The following is a 10,000-nucleotide window of genomic DNA, read 5'->3' as shown; positions in this document are numbered from 1 at the left end:
CTCTCTCTCTCTCTCTCTCTCTCTCTCTCTCTCTCTCTCTCTCTCTCTCTCTCTCTCTCTCTCTCTCTCTCTCTCTCTCTCTCTCTCTCTCTCTCTCTCTCTCTCTCTCTCTTTCTCTCTCTCTTTCTCTCTCTCTCTCTCTCTCTCTCTCTCTCTCTCTCTCTCTCTCTCTCTCTCTCTCTCTCTCTCTCTCTCTCTCTCTCTCTCTCTCTCTCTCTCTCTCTCTCTCTCTCTCTCTCTCTCTCTCTCTCTCTCTCTCTCTCTCTCTCTCTCTCTCTCTCTCTCTCTCTCTCTCTCTCTCTCTCTCTCTCTCTCTCTCTCTCTCTCTCTCTCTCTCTCTCTCTCTCTCTCTCTCTCTCTCTCTCTCTCTATCTCTCTCTCTCTCTCTCTCTCTCTCTCTCTCTCTCTCTCTCTCTCTCTCTCTCTCTCTCACGGTCCGATGCACTCGCAAAAGCAGCGTGACGAGTCCCAAAATAATTCTGGTAACGTGGGTCATCGACGCCATTTTGTATCCATCGATCCCCACTTCCTGAGTGGCGTTTTCGTTGTGTGACGGGCGAAATTATGTGAAAAACGTTTTCAGAAGTCTTGCAGCATACGTTGGACACTGTTGTTTGGTTTGAATGAATTCAAATAACAATAACATTTCACAAGTGAGATGGAGCGGAGAAACAACATAGGATGTAAAAATTTTTTTTTCATGTTTGTTTGAATGTTTTGTTGTTTTTGGCAATAAAGTTTTGTATGTCGTGTCGGAATGCTCATGTCTGCTTCGAATTCATGAACAAAAATATGGAGGAATTTTGGTGCAAGTTATTTAGAAGCTTGCCATTCATTTAATATGTGTATGAGAATGCTGATATTTGGCATGGAGGTTCCTTTGGGGTATATTATTGATTTGGTGAAGTTAAAATTTTAAAATAATTTCAAAATTTTAAAATTTTTCACCAGTTTTTAACTTAACTTTTTTGTAGCACATCAACGTTAAAGTTTTTTCTTTTGTAATGTTTTTATCGACCACACTATTTTTTACGGATTACAATATACAAATACATATATTGCTTTAAAATTATTTGGATCAGATTCATTGCAATGCCTTATGAAAAATATTATTTGACTAGTCTTTTAAAAACGATAAATGTATAAACAGGTGAGCATTGGGTGGCTTTAACACCAACTCTGGTTGAAACACCATGCGAAAATATCGTTTTTGGCCCGATTTCTCAATGGTCAAGAATCACTTAAGAAATTATCAGATCTGGATCCGGAATCGGATCTTCACCAAAATTGAATCAATTCTTCGTTACCACACACCAAATATGTGCACCAGGTTTCGTCCGAATCTGTCTCCAACTATTTGAGATACCCTGACACAAACAAAGAGACAAACAAAGAAGAAGACGTCGTGCAGAGCATGACACTTGCAAAATCCAAAAAACAAATTTGACCTCAAAAATAATAGGTGGTTGAATTCAATGACCAAATATGTAACTCCTCTTCAAATATCAAATCAATGGGATGAAAAATGAGGATTTTAGAAATTCGGCCCAAATTAACCTTTTGGCCTGTTTTGATATTTTGGCCTTTTTCCCTCAAAATTAATAGGTGATTGACTTCAGTGACCTGATATGCAAATTCTCTTCAATTTTCAAGTTTCTTCAAGATGAGATGAAAATTGAGGATTTTAGAAACACCAACTTTGTTGTTGACCTTTGGCTTATGCTGACCTTTTGGTCCACGTTGGCCTCAAAATAATTGGCTCGTTGAAACAAGTCACCTGTAATATAATTATCTCTTTAAATTTCAAGTATATCCTCGTGAAATATATCCTCTTTAAATTTCAAGTCAATCGGATGAAAATTGAGGATTTTACAAATACCACCTTAGTTGTTGACCTTGGGACTATGTTGACCATTTGGTTCATGTTAACCTCTGAAATAATATGCTGGTTTAATTCAGCGACCGGTAATATAAATCCTCTTCAAATTTCAAGTCAAACAGATGAAAATTGAGGATTTTAGAAACACCACCTAACTTGTTGACCTTTGACCTATGTTGAACTTTTGACTTTTTCTCCTCAAAAACAATCGGCTTCTTCATCACTACAAACTCCACCATGTGGTAAAGTTTCGTGAAGATCGTTTTTAAATTGTGACCTGGAGGCAACAAATAGACAGAGAGATAGGGGGGAAAACATAATCACCTTCACCTTCCGTGGTGGAGGAAACATGAAACCCTTTTGATGGTGGTCCCACATGGTACAGTACTATCGTGTAAATGTATATAACTTCACTGTAAATACACAGCTGCACATTTCCATCGTTGTGATGAACAAACTGGACAGGATCCCTCCTCCCTCACGAGGTTCTTCTTTGAATGCAGCTCTCAACCGGAGCAGGAAGGTCATGTGGATGATCGAGCTAACGCCACACAATGGTCCGCCTTCTTCAACCTCAGATTTGGGATAACCCTCGAAAATGGGAGGTCATTGTGTGCATTTAAAACCTAAAAAAAATTCATTGTGGTTGAATGAGATCTTACATTGGACATTTATCCACAGTTCCAATCACCCTGAAGAAGTCTTTTGGTGTGGTGCAGTCGTGAGAATATAGCCATGCCGTTTACACAAAAGGTGTAACGAGAACGGGCACTCAAAGAGCACATACCTTCGCCGCCACTACTTTTTTTGTTCTTGGTATGAGTGTGGGGAACTGGTTTCATATGAATGGTCTTATGACACAAACCACATATCTATAATGTCATGACCCCCCCCACCCCCCCCGACTTTCGGGGGCTACGGACTAAACCACAATCAACTCACGTCGTTTTGGCGAGTCTTCACTCGGAAGCTCGGTGAATACAACGTTTCAACAAGAGAAGGTAATCTCGTTTTCAAGGTCGTGACCTCCCTGACCTTTGACCCCTAACCGGTAACAAGAGTATGGGCGTCATTGTGTCATATTGCATATCACAAGATGAGGCGTTGAATTCTGAACATTTTGGCGTTAGTTGCATGCAAATTGAATAAAAATTGACCGTGTTATTGTAAAAAGACGATTTTGACCTTTTCGTGACCTTGACCTTAACCTTTGACCCGAACGATCCCAAAATCTAATCGAATGCTTCCTGGCTAATAACCAATCATCCCACCAAATCTCATGCAATTCGGTTTAATACTTTTTGAGTTATACGAATCACAAGATTACAAACAAATAAATAAATAAATAAATAAATAAATACACGCCGACCTTTTGCAGAAAGCGAAGGTAATAACAAATTTTTTCAACAGGTGTCAGAATGGCCGAGCGGTCCAAGGCGCCAGACTCAAGGCTTTCCAGCTTTCCATGCACTGACATGGTCGGGTGTTCTGGTCTCCACATGGAGTCGTGGGTTCGAATCCCACTTCTGACATTGACTTTTAAAATACTGGTCTAAACTTTCTTTTTCATCACCCACGTGTCCATATGTTTTTGTTTCTCGAGATGGACACGAGTGAGAGTGTGAGTTGCAGAACTGTTGGGAATAGTTGAGGGTGAGATCAAGGAGATGAGTTAGAACGGAAGCAAGACGGGCGTAATGAAATTTTGTTGCTCACACCAATATATATATATATATATATATATATATATATATATATATATATATATATATATATATACATATATATATACATATATATATATATATATATATATACATATATATATATATTTATATATATATATATATATATATATATATATATATATATATATATATATATATATATATATATTGTTCTCCGAGCTGCGGAAATACGTAATACAGGACACTGTGCATGACAGGTTGCTCAAGATCAAAGATGGCATTTTCAACCAGACTGTTACCATTGGATACCATAAGAAATGTAGGGCATCTTATCCAACCGCAAGTAATCTCAAAAATATACAAAATGAACTTTCTACTGCGAATGATACTGCTGATAATGCTGGTGACATGGTTGAGAGTGGTCCATCCCGAATCCGGCGCACAGACACTTCCACGTTTAACATAAGAACTGATTGTTTCATCTGTGAGAATTCATACAAAAGAGCAGAAAGGTTATCAGAAATCGCCACTGGCACCGGACCTTCAACTCGTGCCGGGTCATTGCAGCATCTTTGGAAAGACTCGATGACCAGACTCGCCTGCGAATGTTGTCATATCCAGAATTATTTGCATATGATGCAAAATACCACAGATGCTGTTACAGTCGTTATATCTCACCAAGAAATATAAAGGCTGACCGGTCAAAGGCTAAATTGGAGAAGGATATGAATGTCCAAGATAAGGCTGTTCTTAGTTCAAGTGAGGAAATTGAACGCACAATTTTTTTTAAAGGTGAAGAAGGTTGTGACACTGTCTCGTGTCTACATTGCATGAACGACTCCTGGTTCTACTTCAGGAACTAGGTGAGAGTACAGCGGAGAAACCCAGCGAATATCCACCATGGAAACTCAAACAGAAGCTGAAGAAACGATTTGGTGATCGGATGCTTTTCATTAACCAGACTGGAAAGTCCGATCTTGTTTGTTCGATTGAGGTAACTGTCGGTGATCTCGTGAAGAAGGTATCTGCTCTGAACATTCAAATCAATGAATCGGGTGATTACGAATTTGGATCTTGTGATGAATCAGATCAATTGGACAATGCTGTCGTTCTTCATCAAGCCGCATACATAATTGATGGGATGGCTATGATTCAGAGTTTGGATGAAAATCACTTCACAACATTCCAAGATTTAGCTACAATAGTTCAGAAACGACTATTACGACTTTTCAGGAATCCTTCATTGGATATCAGTAGCATTACAGTAATCTTTGATCGCTATGACGTCGAGACATCAATCAAATCATCCGAAAGGCAGCGGAGGGTGCCAACATCATGGTACTAACATACCAGATTCAAGGAGGCAGACAGGTTCCAAACTACCGCCAGTTTCTGAAAAGTGGAGGCAACAAGTCCAGCCAAGCAAACTTCATCTCTCAACATATATTGGACAATTACGAACAATTACCAAACGAAAAATCAATTATTCTGGCCGGTGGTTTCGGTGATGGCAAGCTGGTGAAAGAAGTACAACCACTCGGAGTCTCATCCATTGACTCTCTTCAGAGTACACAGGAGGAAGCGGATACTAGGGTAATCCTCCATGCCGTCAGTCTCTCACGTGACCATTCAAGGGTCATTGTTCGCTGTGATGACACGGATGTCCTAGTACTGTTGATCTACTATTCTAGTAGAAAACAGCTGACTGACAAGGTATACATGTACGCTGGGCATTCTGGAAAAGAGAGATACATTCCAGTCCATGAGATAGTTACTCAGTTAGGACCGACTGTTTGTGAGTGTCTCCCTGCCATACACGCTATCACTGGGTGTGACACCACATGTTCTTTCAACAGAATTGGGAAGCGAACAGCTTATTCTACACTGATCAAGAATGCACAAGCATTGTCAGATATGAAAGGATTTCATGAGGTTGATATAGACACTTGTGTTTCATTGTCACGGAAATTTGTACTTCTGATGTATGGCAAAAGAGGCAAAGACTTGGATTCATTGAATGATCTACATTTCAATTTGGCCACGACCGCAGACAAGCCAGCATCTATGCTTCCCCCAACCGAGGATGCATTCAAGCAGCACATCCTACGGGCCAAGTATCAAACCAATATTTGGTGCGACAGCCATGTTGCTAACCCACCGTTGATATCACCAGTTGGTGATGGCTGGTCCACTCGTGGAGGTGGTGGAATTACCCAGACTATGTATACTCAAGATTCCGCTCCAGCTGAGGTTCGAGACTTAACACAGCTCTACTGCACTGACAAAAACTGTGAAAACGGGAGGATGTGCCCTTGTGTCCTTGCAGGACTAGAGTGCATTGACATATGTAGCTGCACTGACTGCAACAATCACAGCAATGTCGTGCAACAGGAAAATGAAAATGCAACCGAGATAGACTGTTTTCGATATTTAGATGCATGGCCAGCTGATTTCAGATGTGATCAGTATTGAAAGATTCATGGGTGGGTTTCACTGTGCAACAATATAAACGTATTGAATAGATTTTCTCAACGGTGTGAATCTTTTTATCCGGGTTCAACTGCAATTTCATTCATGAGACAATCTGACTGGTTCATCAAATCAGACTTGGGACTGTTATAACATGTAATGACAATATCATGCGAAAAAGAGGCAATTGTGGCATAAAATTAGTAAAACAAAATGCCGATTTGGAGGTATTCTGGGGGTCTTTTACCCCTTGGCAGCATAAAAGTCCATGAAATACCTTGCATAATATAAATTTCTAAGAGTAACCCTGATATTTTCCATAATTTTCCATGATAACAGTTCATTTTTGCATAAAAGATGCCGATTTTAGAAAAATGAGAATTTTCACTCGAACCACGCACATGTCAGAGAAAGGGTTAATTTACCTGGTTGTGAACATGCTATCATAGTTTAACTGACATATTCTTTAATGAGACACCCTGCATGATGAAAATAATCACATTTGGCACTTTTGAAACATATATTGGGCATTTAATAAGAGAAAACGTACAAGTTTTTGCTAAAATTGCACAAAAACTGCCAAAATTGGGGGTATTTTGTGGGTACTTAACCCCCTTAGAATCCTAAAACCCCCTGAAATATCTTAAAACATATCCAATACATAGAAATATCCTGAAATATTCAACCATTCTACATGTATTTTATGCTTGTTGAAGTAAATAATGAATTATTTAAAATGGCAATTTTCTCTTTTGTTCCCGCACTCAAGGGGTTAATTCACCATGTTGTGCAGAACTTCAACAACTACAACCTCAGTTTTCAAAAACTAGTCATCCATACGGTTCAAATGAGACCGGTTTCAGCTTGTTATACTGCCGGTAGAGGTATCTCCTAAATTAGAGCCCTTTTCAGCCCCGGCCACTACACTCACATACCTCCGCCAAGCTGAACAGTTTATGTTTTGTTTCCCACGGATCGGCCAGATCTGGATTCCGACCTGAACCAAAATCGAATTGCCTTGCTATTGTCACCTACAGTACCAAACTCATCCACCAAGTTTTTGTCATAACTCATCCACAACTTGAAACATCATGCCATATATCGTTTTTGGCTTCATCTCTCAACGGTGAAGAATCACTTTAAAAATCCCCAGTAGTCGGATCCGGATCTTCACCAAAATCGAATCTGTTCTTCCTTGTCACACACCCAACCTGTCCACAAAATTTCATCCGGATCCATCACTAAACATTTGAGAAGTCGTGCTCACAGACACACAAACATGGGTGAATACATAATCCTCATCCATCTTCGGTGGCGGAGGAAATAACGAGATATCTGTGGTCACAGAACGATCACCAAGAGTTAGCCTCCATCACACCGGCAATCCATTGATGGCCATGTTGTTGTCTTTTTTCAACCACCAGATGACCTTGACTTTCAACATATAGGGATAGAATGTAAATTTAGAAAATGTGTTTCCATGTACAATATATCAAAAAAACTGAACATCATGAAAATCAGTGAGGGAGGGGGGAGGAGGGAGAAGAGAGGGGAGGGAGGGAGGGAGAGGGGAGGGAGGAGGGACAGGGGGGAGAGGGGAGGGAGGAGGGAGAGGGGAGGGAGAGGGGAGAGAGAAGGGAGAGGGGAGGGAGAGGGGAGGGAGGGGGAGGGAGAGGAGGGGAGAGGGGAGGGAGGAGGGAGGGAGGAGGGAGGGGGAGAGGGGAGGGACAGGGGAGGGGAGAGGGGAGGGTAGAGGGGATGGAGAGGGGAGGGGAGAGGGGAGGGAGGAGGGAGAGGGGAGGGTAGAGGGGAGGGAGAGGGGAGGGGAGGGAGGAGGGAGAGAGGAGAGAGGGGAGGCAAGGGAGAGGGGAGGGACAGGGGAGGGGAGAGGGGAGGGGAGAGGGGAGGGGAGGGGACTCTGGAAGATGTAATGTTCAGTTTAACATCAATCTGAGAGACGGTGCACACATTGATCAATCACCCTGCCTGGGAAACACCCAGATAACCGTTTGTATCTGGGTGGGAATTCAAACTCAGGCTGGACAGCTTCGAGTGAGCGTGCGTACCTCTCTGCTATCCTGCCGTGATGTGGCGATTCATTCCTTTGTAACTGAAAACATTTTTTACTCATTGTAATCATCTAATTTATTTTGCCTTCTTAACGCCAGAGATGTCCACACAGATGACAGTGCCATGGTATCACCATGAAAGCTTGAACAGCACTCCAAGCAACCACTCCAACGACGCGGTTGAAAAAACTTTGAAAAACGAAATGATTAATTTTTTTATTTGTATTGATCAATGCCGAAGTGATGGGTCATATAATTAAAGGAGATCATACAACAAGGGGAAATGTGGTGTAAAATAAAATTTAACATTTTCAGCGAGACAGTTTCCGTTCGACGCACCACAGAACAATGTGGGGCCAACGCAGGCGAGTAGCCCCTGAACTTTGTTCATGTTAATCGATATACAGTATTTAATGACAGTGCGAATATTGTAGAATGTATGATAAGGAACAGCTGGCTTGGCAAGCGATTAGCCATTGCTGATTCATCATAATAAACACATTCCAAAGACACCCGAAATGTGAAACTATGTTAGAATTGGAGACATTAACACTTTAGCAGTTGGAACTCCTGCTAAGTTCAATTCTGGAGCGTAAATTTTGTAATCCTTCTTTGTTTAAGAGATTGTCGAGGTTATGGCATGTTCGGAAATTAAATAAACCCACAAACGCTGGCGTCTCCGGGTGTTTATAAGCATTGTGATGTACCTAGCGATTCGTCGGTAGGATGATCAGGCATTTACAAAAATGAAAGTGAAAGTGAAAAAAAGTATTGTTAAGAAATCGTTGTGGTCTGTTCCAAGCCAAGGCATTGTTGAGCAGGACAAAAAAAAAATGGCGGCTGAAGACTCTTGCGAGCTGTCAAAAAATGGCACGCCACCATCTTGGTAAGGCTTATTTTGTTTTTTCGTGATGAGCACCCAATAAATGATCTTCAAAAGGGTAGTTTATATTAACCCAAACACTCAATGTTCATTCATGCACTACTTTGGAGGTCCCTTATTCGGCATGCAAAGTTTGGGGCTGCGAGGTTTCATGGTTATGGGGTTATGGAGGAGACAGATGGACTGACGGAACTCACACTGACATTTATTGTTATTAGATTGATGCAAAATTTCTTTCCAAAATTCCCAGCCGGCTCCGAGATACAGCTCGGAAATTGGCAACGAAAACAAAAAAAGGAAAAAAAACCTCCCAAATGGTTGTTTCGTACTTCTTGGTGTCTAAAAAAACTCTGTGGTGCCATTAAAAATTGGGGGCACTCATTGTAGAAACAACCCAACAACAGCAATAATCCCTCCACGATGCGAGAGCACAGAGGGAGGGTTAATAATAAGTTCCCTCACAAGTAGGTTCAACACAGGAGGCCATTTTCAGACCATGAAAGCCTGCACAATGGTTACCAACGTGTGGTCGTTTGTCTGTGCTCTCTCCTTTTCAAAGCCTGCTCACCACCATCTCAGGTCATCCCCCATCCAAAGCCATGATCTTTTCTACACCAGTAAAACCACCGCCCACCCCCCACCTCTCCCAATTTTTTGCTGATGTCTATCCATCTTATGCAGTCCTTGTGTGCTCCCCTACCCCTCATCGCTACCAGCGTCTCTTGCTTGTTCATCTTCGTCTGTTTTCCCCACTTCCGCTGATTCCTTTTGTTATTCGCGTCCTGATCCATTACCTGTGTTCTGGCTCCCCCACGTGCCCTTGACGATGACGATGCACACAAAAATGTTTTCAAAATGCTGATCCTGTCAAACAAGGAACCAGGAAGGACCATTTAAATTTTTTTTAAGTTATGGGTATGACTCAGCCAGGATTCGAACCGCTCACCTCCCTGACGAAAAGCAGACGCTTCAACCATGACGTCCCCGAGTCTGGTTAATAACAAAAAATAAA

At 41.5% G+C, this 10,000-nt stretch overlaps 1 non-coding gene across 1 annotated transcript; it reads left to right on the top strand.

The window, feature by feature from the left end:
- The first annotated feature begins 3,291 nt into the window (after positions 1–3,291).
- TRNAL-CAA (transfer RNA leucine (anticodon CAA)) lies at positions 3,292–3,411 on the top strand. Its single transcript has 2 exons — positions 3,292–3,329; positions 3,366–3,411. It is a non-coding gene; the product is annotated as a tRNA-Leu (tRNA).
- Positions 3,412–10,000: the final 6,589 nt, after the last annotated feature.

Source organism: Eptatretus burgeri, chromosome 5 (genome assembly GCF_056783735.1).
Source record: "Eptatretus burgeri isolate ZD-2024b chromosome 5, Ebu_testis_v1, whole genome shotgun sequence".
NCBI classification, from domain to species: Eukaryota; Metazoa; Chordata; class Myxini; order Myxiniformes; family Myxinidae; genus Eptatretus; species Eptatretus burgeri.
This window is presented reverse-complemented; position numbering and strand designations above follow the sequence as displayed.